This window comes from Tenrec ecaudatus, chromosome 3, assembly GCF_050624435.1.
Source record: "Tenrec ecaudatus isolate mTenEca1 chromosome 3, mTenEca1.hap1, whole genome shotgun sequence".
In the NCBI taxonomy this organism is placed as follows: domain Eukaryota; kingdom Metazoa; phylum Chordata; class Mammalia; order Afrosoricida; family Tenrecidae; genus Tenrec; species Tenrec ecaudatus.
This window is the reverse complement of record NC_134532.1, coordinates 6,079,033-6,086,389: the sequence shown is the minus strand read 5'-3', so window position 1 is coordinate 6,086,389 and position 7,357 is coordinate 6,079,033.

Below are 7,357 nucleotides of genomic sequence, written 5' to 3'. Positions count from 1 at the left end.
TTCAGCAAACCTCTGTTTGGCATAGACCTTAAAGAAGTAAGAGCCATAATGCAAACAGGCACATGTACTTGTACGTTCATTGCAGCATTGTTCACAAAAACAAGACGTTGGAAACGACCCAAATGCCCCCCTGTAAAAGAATGGAAAGAAACTTTTTTACATAAATACGATGGACTACTATGCATTGCGAAGACAAACAAGGATGAAACCACTAAGCACCTCGTGACATAATGGACCTAAAAAATATATGCTGAGTGAAGTTCGTTCATCACAGAAGGACAAATATCATATAATACCACCACAATAAGAATAAAAACGAAGCGAAGACTTGCATACCAAAGAGAACAGACTTTGAAGACTCCCACAGGAGGGCGGGAAAAGGTAGGAGAGGATGAAGCAGCAAACTAGGGACAAAGGTTGACTTTGGTGGAGGGGCAGATGGAGGTCCATGGGAGGAAGGAGGAAATCGGAATGTTTGTATTGAATACAGCAGGTGGAAGGGAGTTCATGAGTAGTTTGAACTGTTGAGTTAGTGATCTAAAATGTGACACTCCCCACCCACCCCCATTCACAATTTAAATTAACTTTAAAAAGATGATGAAATCTTCTACAAATTAAAAAAACAACTTTTTATTATGAGCTAGATTAAGGTTGACAGAACAAATCATCAGTTTTACATTCAAGAGTTCATATACATATTGTTTAAACTCATCCATTGAAACGTCTAAATGTACCCTCCCCGATGACACATCTTCATTGCATTTCCAGTTTCCATCTTCAGAACACTCTGTACCTGATCCTTGGGGAAATACTGCCCTTGACCTTAAATGGTTGATTGTTCTAACACAGGGCTGAGTTCAGTCCCAGACCTGAAGGGTGACTAAGAGCCGGAGTCTTGGAGGTCCCACTGGTTTGCAAAAAAGCTTGAGCTCTTTGCTAGTGTAGAGTTTTGTTCCACACTTTTCTTCTACTTCCCTCAGAACCTTCGGATGTGATCCTTTTGAGAGTAGTTGGTAGTGGTACCTGGGGACCCTTCAGTACCTCTGGTCTCAGGGTTATGGAAGCTTTTCCACACACAAATTTTTTTTATCATTTTATTAGGCGCTCATACAACTCATCACAATCCATCCATCCATCCATCCATTATGTACAGCACATTTGTGCATTCATTGCCCTCATCATTCTCAAAACATTTGCTTTCTACCTAAGCCCCTGGCATCAGCTCCTCATTTTTCCCCTCCCTCCCTGCTCCCCCCTCCCTCATGAACCCTTGATAATTTATAAATTATCATTATTTTGTCATATCTTGCCCTTTCTGACATCTCCCTTCACTCACTTTACTGTTGTCTGTTCCCCAGGGAGGAGGTTATATGTAGATCCTTGTAATTGGTTCCCCCATTTGCAGTTCAGATCTATACCAGTGTAATCCTCTGGTCTAGCCAGATTTGTAAGGTAGAATTGGGATCATGATAGTGGGTGGGTGGGTGGGTGGGAGAAAGCATTTAGGAATGAGAGGAAAGTTGTATGTTTCATCATTGCTACATTGCACCCTGACTGGCTCATCTCCTCCTGAGACCCTTCTGTAATGGGATGTCAAGTGTCCTACTAATGGACTTTGAATTTTGAAGACCCCTCAGATGTCAGTGCTTTTAACATCTAATATAGTGTTGGGAACTATTTGATGTTTTTCAAAATATGATTAAAATAATTTTTGGAGGAAACTATGCTCATAATTGTTAGAAAAACTGTAACATGAAAAGCCAATAGTGGTTTTTGGGTTTTTTAATTCATTTTATTGGGGGCTCATACAGCTCTTATCACAATCCATATAGCTCTTATCACAATCTATACAGCTCTTATCACAATCCATCCATTGTGTCACACACATTTGTACACATGTTGCCATCATCATTTTCAAAACATTTTCTTTCTACTTTAGCACTTGGTATCAGCTCATTTACCCCCCCTCTTCCACACTCCCTCCCTTATAAATCCTTAGTAATTTATAAAACTTTTTTCATGTCTTACACCGACTACTGTCTCCCTTCATCCACTTTTCTGTTGTCCTTCCCCCTGGGAGGTGGGTTAAGTGTAGATTATTGTGATCGATTCCCCCTTTCCCACCCCACCTTCCCCTTCCCCTGCTGGTATCGCTACTCTCATTATTGGTCCTGGATTTCCCATGTTGCAAGCTCTTATCTGTACATGCTCTGATCTACCCAGATTTGTAAGGTAGAATTTGGGTCATGATAGTTGGGGAGAGGAAGCATTAAAGAACTATAGGAAAGGTTTATGATTTATCGGTGCTATACTGCACCCTGAGTGACTCGTCTCTTCCTTGTGACCCTTCTGTAAGTGGATGTCCAATTGTGTACAGATGGGTTTTGGATCCCCAGTGTGCCCTCCCCGTCATTCACATTTATATGCTTTTTTTGTTCTGGGTCTTTGATGCCTGATACCTGATCCCATCAAAACCTCATGATCACAGAGGCTGTGTGCTTCTCCTATGTGGGCGGTGTTGCTTCTCAGCTAGAAGACTGTTTGTGTATCTTCAAGCCTGTAAGATCCAGACACTATATTTTTTAATAGCTGGGCACCATTAGCTTTCTTCACCACATTGGCTAAATGCACCCATTTTGTCTTCAGCGATTGTGTCAGGGAAGGTGAGCATCACAGAATGCCGGTTTATTAGAGCAGTGTTCTTGCATTGAGGGAATTATTGAGTGGATACCCAATGTCCTTCTGTTACTTTAATACTTAACATATAAATATATGTACATAGATCTATTTTCCTATTTTTATGTATAAATATATTTACATATGTACATGCCTATTTTTAGACCTCTATAAATGTCCTTGCTTCCTTTATCACTCTTTTATTTCCTTTTCCTCTTCCTCTTGTCCCAATATCATGTTCAGCCTTAATTTGAGTTTCAGGAATTCCTATCAGATACATTGCCCTGGATCAGGCCCCACCAGGCAACCTATGTCCTCCTCACCATCGATTTTAGATCACTTGTTGTTTCCTTGTCCCTGGATTTGTTGACACCCCCTTCATTTCCCCTGCCCCCTACCTCTCCCATGTCCCTCCAGAACCATCAGTCCCATTGTTTTCACCTCCAGTCTATCTTATCTAGATAGATATGCAGCGACAATAATGAGCACAAAAACAAGACAGTGCAAAACAACAACAACGACAAAAGAAGACAAGCCTATAAATAGCTTGTGGACCTTTAGGAGTGTTTTCTGGTCCAGTCTGATGTGGTACCACACCCGGTTCCAAAAATTTATTTTTGGTATTCCCCATGGACTTCATTGCTGTGGTCATCTTGCTGCTCTATTGCATGTTCTTAGTATTTTTGCCCTAGTGTGGTGGGGTCAGATAAGGCACAATTCCCGCATTGTCTCCAGTGTTGTCCCCCTGAAGCACTTTGGACTTGTTGGGAGAGGATATATTCCACTCTCTCTCCCTCCTTCTTCATTTATTCCTGTGTGTTCTGATCAGACGCGCCCCTCTCCCTGAGCTGTAGCTTCAGTGCTGTCCTCTAAATTATTCGTCTGGGGGTGGTGAAGACCATGTAGTTTGGCTTGGGGCTGACCCCGCAGACCTCTCTACTGATTCCCTGCTTCATGCCGGTATGTTGCCTTCATTTCTTGGCACACTGGGTTGAAGTCTGGTCTCTCTCCCTCTCCTGTGGAGATATAAACAATACTCTCCACTTGGGTGGGTTAATGTTCTGTTCCTCCGCTACACATGTATTTTTTCCCCCTGGCTGCCGTATGTATCCTTGGAGTGGGTCTGGCCCCCTGCCATAGTACCTGGACCTCAACCCAAGCATTTATGTATGTTAGCTTTTCCCCTATGTCCCTTTTGAATTTTTAAGCTTACCTCAGTGGACTCATGCTGTTCTTGTCCTTTTGTGCTTGACTTACTTCACTTAGCATAATTTCCTCCAAGTATTCCCAAGTGGCAGTGTGCTTCATGTATTCATCGCTGCTTTGTAGGGATACGTAGTACTCCATTGTATGAATGTACCACAGTTTTTGTTTTGTTTTTAATTTTTTAAATTTTTTATTAATTTTAACAATTTATTAGGGGCTCATACAATTCTTATCACAGTTCATACATATACATACATCAATTGTATAAAGCACATCTGTACAGTCTTTGCCCTAATCATTTTTTTCTCCTCTTTTCTTTTTTTACATTTTATTAGGGACTCATACAACTCTTATCACCATCCATACATATACATACATCAATTGTATAAAGCACATCCATACATTCCCTGCCCCAATCATTCTCAAGGCATTTGCTCTCCACTTAAGTCCCTTGCATCAGGTCCTCTTTTTTTTTCCCCTCCCTCCCCTTTCCCCCCTCCCTCATGTGCCCTTGGTAATTTATACATCGTTATTTTGTCATATCTTGCTCTATCCGAAGTCTCCCTTCCCCCCTTCTCTGCTGTCCCTCTCCCAGGGAAGAGGTCACATGTGGATCCTTGTAATCAGTTTCCCCTTTCCAACCCACTCACCCTCCACTCTCCCAGCATCGTCCCTCACACCCTTGGTCCTGAAGGTATCATCCACCCTGGATTCCCTGTACCTCCAGCCCTCATATGTACCAGTGTACAGCCTCTGTCCTATCCAGGCCTGCAAGGTAGAATTCGGATCATGGTAGTTGGGGGGAGGAAGCATCCAGGATCTGGGGGAAAGCTGTGTTCTTCATCGTGTACCACAGTTTTTTAATCCATTCATTCTTTGATGGAAATTTGAGTTGTTTCTGATTCCTTGTGATTGTGAACTGTGCTGCGATGAACATTGGAGCACAGATGTCTGGCCCTGGTTTGTTTCTTGCCTCTTCTGGGTATATGACCAGTTGCTGGGTAGTATGGTCCCTCGATTTCCATCTGTTTTAGATATCATCAAATCAATTTCCATAATGGCTGTACATGCCTACAGGTCCACCACCAGCGGATGAGAGTTCCTATCTCACCACAGCCCCTCCAACACTTGTTGCTTTCTGATGTGTTGAATCTTTGAGGGTGTTAGATGGTATCTCATTTAAATTTGCATTTCTCTTATGGCTAATGATTAGGAACATTTTCTCATATATTTATTGGCCATTTGGATTTCTGCCCTTGTGAAACTTCTGTTCAGGTCCCTTGCCCACCTTCTCAGTGGGCAATTAGTTTTGTTTCTTATTGTAAGCTAGCGGAGCAGATTTTAGTAATAAGATCTTTGTCTGTTGTGTCATTGCCAAAGGAGTTTTCCCTGTCTGTGGGCTCTCCTATTACTCTCTTGGTGTATTATTTCAAAGTACATAGGTATTTTATCTTCAGTATATCTAACTTGTCAATCTGTGCCTCCTCTGTCCCTGAGCCAAAGTTCTCAGGTTTGCCCCAATTCCCTCATTAATGGCCTTAATTATTTGGGGTTTTACCTCCGGGTCTGTGATCCACTTTGAGTTTATTCTTGTGCGTGGAGTAAGGTAAGGTTCTTGCTTCATTTTTCTGAAGGTAGTTATCCATTTTTTCTAGCACTATTGTTAAAGAGGGCATCTGCTGCCCATTTGATATTTTAGGGGCCCCTATCAAAGATCAGTTGTCTTTATTCTGATGATTTCCTTTATGAGTTTTCAGTTCTTTCCATTGATCTAACTATTGGACATTATACCAATACCACACTGTTGTGACCATTGTGACTGTAGACTAGGTGCTAAAGTCAGGTAAAGCAAGTCTTCCCACTATGTCCTTTTTCTTGAAGAGTTCTCTGCTAATTCTTGGCTACTTCCCTCTCCAGATAAAGTTGGTAATCAGTTTTTCCAATTCTTTGAAAAAAGATGATGTTATTTGTATTGAGATAGCATTGAACTTGCATGGTGCCTTGGGCAGAATTGACATCTTTACTATATTGACTTTTCTAATCCATGAGCATGGGATATTCTACCATTTGTTGAGGTCATTCTTGGTTCCTTGTGATAGAGTCCTGTAGTTTTCCTCATATAAATCTTTTCTTTTTTTAGTCAGATATCCCTTGATATTTCCATTTGTGCTTGGCTTTTGCGAAGGGTACTGCCTTTTTTATCCCCTCTTCCATTGTCTTGTCCAATGTGTATAGCAGTCTGATAGACTTCTGTTTGTTGATCTTGTATCCTGCCACTCTGCCATATTCCTCTATCATTTTGAGTATTCTCCTTCTGGAACATTTGGGATTTTCCATATATAAAATAATATCATCTGCCAATAATAATAGTTTCACTTCATCCTTGCCTAGACAAATGTCTTTCATGTGTTTTTCTTTGCACTAGGACCTTTTGAGTGGGGGTAAGAGACATTCTTGTCTGGTCCCCTTTTTTTGTGGTTTGTTTTTATCTTTTCTTCATTGACTACCATGTTGTCTGTTGCTTTTTTGCATATAGCCTGTATTGAGGAATTTTTCTTCCATTCCTATCATCTTGAATGTCCTAAACAGGAATTGATGTTGGATGTTTTTGAATGCGTTTTTCTGCATCTATCGATATTATCCTGTGGTTCTTATAGCTTTTCATGTCAATGTGGCGAATGATACTAATGGTCTTTTGTATGTTGAACCATCCCTGCATCCCTGGCATGAATCCCCCTTGGTCATGGTCATTTGTTTGTTTTATATACTTTTGTATTTTATTGACCAGTACTTTAATAAGGATTTTTCCATTGATGTTCATTAGGGATATTGGTCTCGATTCTTGTGGGGTCCTTGCCCAGATTCAGTATCAGAGTTATATTAGCTTCAGAGAAGGAGTTCATGAGTTTGCCATCTTCTTCTATGCTCTGGAAGAGTTTGTGTAGGATTGGTGTCAGTTCTTCCCTGAATGCTTGGTAGAATTCTCCCGTGAAGCCATCTGGCCCGGGGGATTTTTTTTGGTTCCTAATTCCTTGTGAGTCTTGTCTATTTCTTCTATTTGCTGAGGGTCTGTTGAGATTCTTGACGTCCATCTCGGATAGTCTAGAGAGGGATTATTTTTCCAAGTATTTGCCCATGTCTTCCAAGGTTTTTAATTCATTGGCGTACAGGCCTTCACAGTACTGTGCAATAATACTTTTGATTTCATTAGTGTTCATTGTCATGTCCCTTGTTTCATCCCTCATCCTTGCTATTGAAAATTACTCCTTCCTTTCTTTGGTTAGGTTTGCTAGTGATCTGTCTTTTCTGTTTTTCCTTTCAAAGTACCAACTTCTAGCAGCATTAGCTCTTTCCGTAGTTTTCTTGTTTTCCCTCTCATGAATCTCAGCCCTGATTTTTATTATTTCTTTTCTTTTGGTATTAGTAGGAGTGTCCTGACTCTGCTGTAATTGCGGTAAGTTTTGTGCCAGCATAT